Genomic DNA, 9221 nt, shown 5'->3' with positions numbered 1-9221 from the left:
TGAAACCGTCACTAATGCTCTTAACTAATTTTTTTAATATATTTTTTAAATAAAAACACTAGTAGTGACGGTTTCAAAACCGTCACTATTACCCCATCATTAGTGACGGTTCTCCCAAACCATCACTAATACTCTTAACTAAATTTTTTTTTATATTTTTTAAATAAAAAACTATTAGTGACAGGTCTCTCAATCCGTCACTAATAATCTTAACTAATTTTTTTTTTTAATATTTTTTAAATAAAAAGCACTAGTAGTGACAGTTTCAAAACCGTCACTAATACCATATTATTAGCGACGGATCTCCCAATTCGTCACTAATACCCTTAACTAAATTTTTTATATATATTCATAAATATTAGTAATAATGGTTTGTTAGTCGTCACTAATAAGTGACTTTTAGTGACGAATTTAATCTGTCACTAATACCCTAGAATCATCGCTAATATTTTCTTGGAAAAAATTTCGTGTGAAAATTGTTTACCGCGCTGTTTTTAGTGACGAAAGTATTAGTGACGGCTACTAAAATCGTCACTAATACCAACTTTTAGTAACGGTTTTAAAACTGTCACTAATACTTTCGTAACTAAAAGCCAGTATTTTTGTAGTGAAAGAAGATGATGACTCACTTGAAAAACGAGCTGTGCAAAGGTTATCCCAAGTATAAGAGTTCAGTTGCGTAATAATTAGCCCAAGGGCCAGATCGTCTCCTCAAGGAATATATTTTAATTCCAAACTCGTGTAATTCTAAAAGAAATTAAGAAAAGAAAATTTTACTGAACACAGTTCAGATTCGATTTCCTGAGATTTTTGAGATTTTGTAATGAAATTAAAACAACGTGAAATTTTATTTATGAACCTAAAACTAAAACATTAAATAATAACCTAATACGCTTAGAATAACAAGAGACGAATGGTGGTAATTAAATCCTATTTAGACAATAAATAAATCCTACATATGAAATTCTGGACAAAAGCCTAAAAATCAAAACTTTATTGATTAATTGAAGCATTCAACCATAAAATTAAACACCAACTATACAATTGAACTTAACCCAATTAATTAACATAACAAATTAAAATTAATCCTATAATAGATTCAAACAAAAATAAATTAACCTAAACTTCAATAACAGATTAACAAAATTTAATCAAACTTAATAAACTAAAACATAATAAAAATTCATATTGGAAATTAACTGAACTTATAAATAAATGTAACCCAAGAAGTATTTAAATTCCAAAGAAAGACTTCAAAAAAAATTGAAATTAACGTTAACAAAATTTAAATAAAGATTAAAAAGTAACAAGGAAAAGAGAGAGAGAGAGAGAGAGAGAGAGAGAAGAGCAGGCCGTATGGGTCTTGAAGAAGCAGTAGGCGTGGATGGCAGCAAAGAGCAGGGGAACCAGCAGAGCAGTAAGGACCCAAGAACTGAGCAGCACCACCACCAGCAGCTTCGGCCAAGCAATGGTAGTTTCCAGCAACAGCAGTCGTGGTCTTCAGCAGCAATAGCAAAAACCGTGGGCAGCACAGCAGCTTCGGGTATGGCAAGACAGCAGCAAGGGAGGTTCCTCAGGTTCCAAAAGCCACACGAAGCAGAGGGAGAGAGAAGAGAGGAGAGGGAAGAGAGAAAGGGAGGATGGGGAGTTCGGGTAGGAAAGTAGTAGCAGCGGCAGTGGTGGAGCAATTCTCGATAGCAGCACAGCCATGAGGAGAGGGGACTTGAGAGGGAGAGGAGAGGGAGAGAAGATAGGGAAAGAGGGAAGTAGAGAAGAGGGAGAGAGGAGGCAGAGAGAAGGGAGGATAGAATCGGGAGAAGGGAGAGAAAGGAGAAGAAGGAGAGGGTGCTGGGGCGGCCTGCTAGAAGAAGAAGAAAGACAAAATAAATAAAGGGAGGGAGAGGAGGCTACCCTACCCAGTGCACAGATGGAGAGGACCCGGCTGCATGTCTAGGTCAAATCAAGGTATGTGGTATTATTATTTTTTTCTTTTTCTTATTTCTTCTTTTCTTCTTCTTTTTGTTTCCCAGCGAACAAGTCCACTTTGGACCATCGTAGAGCCCGTATCTCTTGAAACTCAAAACACAAAAGTCATAGGACACTTTCTCAGCATTCTCCAGAATTTTGAATCGTCTCGATCGGAACTTAAGCAAGAAAATTATGCTCAAATTACGAAACAGTGCCGATTTTAGCTTCCAATAATTTTCTTGTGATAAAAAAATACTAAAAATTCTTAAATTACTCAATAAAACCCAAATATTATAAATAGGATACAGTGTTAAAATATTGAGAGTAATTAGGTATTAATTAAAAATATAAGCCTCAATGCATGAATTAAAATACATAATTACGCAATTTAAGCGCATAATCACGCCCCTAACTAACGTTTTGATAGTCTCTAACAAATAATGTGAATGAATTCTAGGGCGGTACCCACAAATGCTAACTCCAACAAATATAAAATGAATACACATGTGACACAACCATACCATTTTACATACATGGATATAACCGAATTTCACACAAACTCATCATATACAATGCACACAACTCCGAGTAAGTCATTCATGCAAGTTTCATCGTTATATAGCAATTACGAACAGTACACTCACATAAAGTTAACCAGCAATACAATTCAGAGTTAATGTAGTATAAATCCGAGTATAAACAGGCGAAATCTCAAGGTATGTGCAATTTGTATGACTCGTTACACCTAGGATACCAATGGACACCTACAGAACGGTCGTTTTGACTCGTCTTAACTGGTATACTCTCAAAAACACTCAAAAAGGATGGGTTCACACGTCATACGTGATGAGAAGTGTCACGATCAAACATCCCACATATTCCAATGAACAAACGCTAAATATATGGAGTGGACTAGTCTGAAAAGGATCTAGCCTATTTGTGAGGTGTCGGGTCCTTCACCCTAGCATCTTCTCACCTACTTGCCATGTCCAACCAAAGCCACCCTAGATCAACTTATATTCACAAAATAGGCTTGCATATATCTAAGGCATTAAGTGGTTGAAGAGTCTTCATATGTGGAGAGCATGTGTCGTGTCCATGACTTCTTATGCATTTCTATGGAGCAGGTATTAATCTTTTATTTCATGTGCATTTATATTTTTCTTATTCTTTTTTCTGCTCATTCTTCAATTTCTGTCTTTTCATTGTCAATTAGGACAATCATTACACTTCTTTCCTTGTCTTCATACCACTAATGGGAATTAAGCTCGAACAGTAGTCCATGAACAAAGTCTATTTCTAGGGGTGACTCAGCCTTCACATCTTGAGTAAGCTACAAGACCTAGGTTTTTATCTCCCCACTAGATGTCACCTCTAGGTTAGCAAGTCAAAAACCATAGACTAATGTACAAAGAATCGTCCAAAAGAAAAGAAAACTGAGTTCCATGAACTCTAATTTGATGTTAACACTCAAAAGGACGATAAATAGCCCAAGGATACCTCACAAGGTGTCATTTTCGCCACAGGTGTTCTTTTAGTACTCACAAAGAACCCTAAGTGCAATGAATCACGTGAATGTGTCTATTCAACCTCATGAGATGTCGTGTAAATACAAGAGTTTATATAGCCAAATTAATGCGAGCGTACTACCAATCAATTCTCATGGAGTTACAAAGTCATATAAGGAGAAACTACCCATAAATGACTCAAGTGTGTAATTCGTAGGTTATATGCAAGTATGTGAAGGATATATGTCAGTGTTAATTATGACATAATCATCTATTCTCAATACTCTTTCTTTTTTCTTCTTCTTCTTTTTTTTTGAAAATAATACAAAACTCAGCAAGTAGACGTGCACAGTGTCACATGCAAATTATCACCCCCCCAACTAAAGTGGAACATTGTCCTCAATGTGAAAGCATAGGGGAGGTATAAAAGATATGCACGGGAGATGTAGAACGTACCTGGGTGGAGAAGTAATGGAAAATAAAAACTGAAACTAAGGAAAAATGTATCTGAAAATTAACTAAAAATAAAACAAGGTAAAATAAAATGAAAAGAAAGGAAAGAAAAATATCACAGTTTGTCTGGTGGAGGTTCTGGAGGAATTTCATTGGTGGGTGCAGGTATATAAATTGAACCGACGAGTCTCCAAATTTGAGTCGCAAAAATGAATCTGTCTTGTTACCTACACAAAAGTTAGTCTCAAATAAATCACTACGTTCTAAGGTACCAGACTAAATATGTGTAGACTGCCTTCCTAGTTTTAACAAGAAGGGATCGTTATTCATTATATTTTCCCTGGATTTCACTTCTTTAAGAATTGTTCTTTGAGGCATAGGTATTATAACAGTTACCTTTGGTTCGTCAGAAGCATTAGCATTGAAAGTTTTACCTGGTTCCTTGAAAGTTAAATTCTGACCATTCTGCTCACCCTCTTTATCTGGTGTACCAATCATCTTACCACTACGGGGATTTTTTTCAGTATTGAACTCCTTGACATTTATTCTAGTAGAGAGTGACGGTTCCACGACTGCCGATTTCTGAGGATAAGGTACCACAGGCTAGTACTCCTTATTAGTCTCAACCTCCTCATTAACTGACTTCTTCACTTCTAGACTCGCTTCATCTAATATTTCTTTGACTTCCTCTGTCTCAATTGTAACTTCAGGTGCAAGGACAACTGGTTATCTGTTGGTGAGCATCTCAGGTTGGGAAACTTCTTTCCCACTTCTCAAAGTAATAACAGCCTCTGCTGTCTCAAGAGAAACATTATGTATTTGTTGTTATTGCTGCTGGTATTCTTGAGGATTAGGCAGATGTTCTACCGAAAATTCCTTTTTTTCTAAGATATCCAACTACGCGCTCATCGCATTAATGGTGTCTCACAATTCATTTATGGCCTGAGTGTATTGATTGTTAGTTATGATTTGGATCTGCATGAACTGCTGGAAAGCATCCTCAAGAGACTTCTCTGGTGGAGCAGGTGCTGCATTAGATTGAAATCCTAATGGTGCACAGCTCTGAGGGATCTATTGTGGCTGATAGTGAGGCAGAAGAGTGTCTGGATGATATGTTGGCTCATATTTTTCTCCACCACTGATTGCGCCAATAGGTTGTACTGCAATGGGTGCCTGATTGTATCGTGTATTCCATTGTCAGACACTTTCAGCTAAGTAATCAAAAAATGATAGTGCCTAATCCGATTCCTTGAAAAAGAGTTCTCCATTGCACATGGTCTAGACAAAGAGTTGTATAGAAATAATTAACTAACCTCCATGATTCATACCCGTGACGTGGACAAGTACTTAGCAGAACCTTGAACCTCTTCCAGCAAACCCGAAAAGTCTAGTCATGCTTCTACATAAACTGAATGATCTGTTCGTACAAAAATTGAGTTCTCTGTGAAGGACAAAACTTATGTAGAAATTGGCGCTCCATATCAGCCCAATTAGAAATAGAGTGGGATCTCAAAAAATTAAACCATATTTTCGCCTTATCTTTCAAAGAGGTAAGAAATAAACGAAGTCTAATAAATTCATCAGTTCTGGCACGAGAAAAAAAAAATATTGCAAGTCAACTCAAACTTCATCAGGTGCTGATAAGGACACTCGAATTTTGTCCCGTCAAACTGAGGTATTAATGACTTCCTTCCACATTGCATCATGAAATTAAGTTCATCATAATGTAAAGCAGTGTAAGATGAGGCAGTGGTGCATGTAGGCTACAAAAAATCCATAAGCGTGCGTGGTGCAGGTACAGTCATATTTTCTTCAAAGCTTAATTCTTTTTTTCTTTCTTCATGAGAAAAATTAAACTAACAGGAAAAACATTAGTTTGAAACTAAAACTGACATTCTCTGGTAACGGCGCCAAAAACTTGACTCACTCGAAAAATGAGCAGCGCAAAGGCTATCCCAAGTATAAGAGTTTAGTCGTATAATAATTAGCCCAAGGGTTAGATCGTCTCCTCAGGGAATGCATTTTAATTCCAAACTCTTGTAATTCCAAAAGAAATTAAGAAAAGAAAAATTTATTGAATACAGTTCAGATTCGGTTTTATGAGATTTTTGAGATTTTGTAATGAAATTAAAACAACGTGAAATTTTATTTATGAACCTAAAATTAAAACATTAAATAATAACCTAACGCTTAGAATAACAAGAGACGAATCGTGATAATTAAATCCTATTTAGATAATAAATAAATCATACATATGAAATTTCGGAGAGAAGTCTAAAGATCAAAACTTTATTGATTAATTGAAGCATTCAACCATAAAATTAAACACCAACTAAACAATTGAACTTAATCCAATTAATTAACGTAATAAAATTAAAATTAATCCTATAATAGATTCAAACAAAAACAGATTAACCTAAACTTCAATAATGGATTAACAAAATTTAATTGAACTTTATAAACAAAAAAGCAATAAAAACTCATATTGGAAATTAACTAAACTTAAAAATAAATATAACCCAACAAGTATTTAAATTCCAAAGAAAGACTTAAAAAAAACAGAAATTAACGTTAACAAAATTTAAATAAAGATTAAAAAGTAACAAGGAAGAGAGAGAGAGAGAGAGAGAGAGAGAGAGAGAGAGAAGAGCAAACTGTATGGGTCTTGAAGAAGCAGTAGGCATGGATGGCAGCAAGGAGCAGGGAGCTGGCAGAGCAATGAGGACCCGAGAACTGAGCAGCAACACCAGCAGCTTCAGCCAAGCAGTGGTAGTTTCCAGCAGCAGCAACCGTGGTCTCCAGCAGCAGTAGCAAAAACTGTGGGCAGCACAGCAGCTTCAGGTATGGCAGGACAGCAGCAAGGGAGGTTCCAGCAGCCACACGAAGCAGAGGGAGAGAGAAGATGTAGAGACCTAAGAATTATAGTATTGACTAATAAAAGAAGAGAGGAAAAGGAAATTTATAAAAAGGGGGAAAAAGCACAAGAACTGAGATCAAATAAAAGAAAGAACTCCTTTAGTATCCTTAAATAAGGGGGACAAATGAAAATGATATACAAAAAAAAATTGTCTCTAAGTTTTTAATTTAGAAATGAAATCCATCAAAAATTTAAATAAATAAATATTTTCATATATCTACCTTTTTTATATTTTAAAGAAAGTTCTTTGGATTTTATTATTATTATTATTATTATTATTTGGAGTAGTTTAATTTTTCCTTAATTTGCTTTATTTAATTATTTATTTAAGAAAACAAGTTTAATTTTTCCTTAATTTGCTTTATTTAATTATTTATTTAAGAAAACAACTAGAAAAATAATAAAATTCAAATAAAAGTCAAGAAAAATCCTAGAAAATTACAGGAAAACTAAAAAAAAATAGAACATTTTTAAAACTATAGAATAAGTTGTACCAAATGGTTTGTGGATCGATTTTTTAAAAAAATAATAATAATAATAATCTAAAGATAAAAATAAGGATTTCTAAAAATCAATTCAATTTTCCATATGTAAGACCAACCATTACAGTCGTACAGACATGCAGAAAGGTTGTTAAAATTCAATAATAATTTTTATTTTTTTAAGCTTGTGATTGGAAGTTTCAAACTCCAGTCTTATATTTGGATTTGTTTGTAACTTTTCTACTATATCTTTAAATTCACTAAATAAATTGGACAAACTCACTATATTACTAAATTCTAACATAATTGACAATAAAACATTGAACACCACTTCTTTTTTTCTGCTTTTTTTTTTAACTTCTTTTAAACTTTTACCGAGGGATCTCAAGAATATCATGAATTAAGTAAAATTTGGGCAAAATATCACGAATTAAGTAAAATTTAAAATTATTTGTACACATCTTTTTCATAATTTTGATTCATTCAAGGTTTGAAATGTTAACAATCAAACATAAGAAAAATATGAGGTATCTCACTGTTAATCGAATTAAATCAGTTGATCAAATTAAACCAGTAGATCAAATTTAAAATTTTCAAGTCTTACCAAGTACCTTTTTTTTTTCTTTTCTATTAGAATTGACAGATAAATTTTAAAAAAAATCGAACTTTAAAATTGAAGCACCCATGTGTTGTTGTCACTTAAATTTATAAACTTTAAATTTTAATATCTAACATACGCTTAAAAAATATATGCCCTTGAATTAAACATAAATGAAATCCATAATCCAACCACTTATTCTTGAAAATCAACATAAAGTAACGGATTCAAGTTCTAAATTTGCAGAAATTAATTTTTATTAAATTATTAAACATTATATAACATATAATTAAAAATATATTATAATAAAAATTAATTTGATTTGACTATTTGATTTACTAAATGCGTGGGCCAAACCAAAACCGAATCATTAATTAAAAAATTGAAAACACGAAACAAAAAATCAAAATTAATTAATTTTTTGGTTTAATTTTTTCTATATTGTTTGGTTTTTCGTTATTTTTGTCAACCCTTAATAGTCAGGCATACTTAATAGGAATAAAATTATTGTAATCAAGCAAAGGGACTTAAAGGTTGACACTAAGATAACCATTATATAATAAGCCATTTTACTTTGTACAAAGTGAACAAAAAAAAAAAAAAGGGGAGTCTAACCTATAAACCAAGAAGGATGATTTATTATAAAATGATTATATTCTCATTTCAAAACATAAGCACCCAATTAGTTGTGGATATTAATTTTTTTTTAAACAATGCAAAAATATCATATTGTGTTTTTTTTTTTTTTTTTCTATTTTCTAACAACAACAAAAAGATATTTTTAAACTTATTTTTTATATATATAAATGTTGAAAATTGAAAACTAAAGTGGTATTTTTTGTAATTTTTTAGAAAATTAAAAATAAAAAATAAAGCTTTTCTTTCTACTCGAGCAGCCTCTAATTTTTTTTTTTTTTTACTTCCTATTTTGTGTATAGGTTTAAGATGGATAGACTCGAATTATTTTATGCTAATTAAAAATTATGTTCCGCTTTTGTTTACACACGTGTGTTTTTTTCAGTTATTTTTAAAAAAAAATATCCTCAAATTGTAAATCTTATAATTATATACAAATAATTTAACAAATTATTTTTATAAAAAAATTTTTAAAAAAATTAGTATGAAGGGCGCATCCACAATTAACATAAAAATAAATGAGTTGGCATGTGATGGATAGGATGCATTAATTAACCATACGTACTAAGAATAAAATAAATTAAGGCTCTGCCACTCCGCAGTGCTGGCAGTCTGCGCCCTTCATGATGTGTGGTAATTAAAGAAACTGTCCAATAACT

Source organism: Malania oleifera, chromosome 2, assembly GCF_029873635.1.
Source record: "Malania oleifera isolate guangnan ecotype guangnan chromosome 2, ASM2987363v1, whole genome shotgun sequence".
Taxonomy (NCBI): Eukaryota; Viridiplantae; Streptophyta; class Magnoliopsida; order Santalales; family Ximeniaceae; genus Malania; species Malania oleifera.
This window is presented reverse-complemented; position numbering follows the sequence as displayed.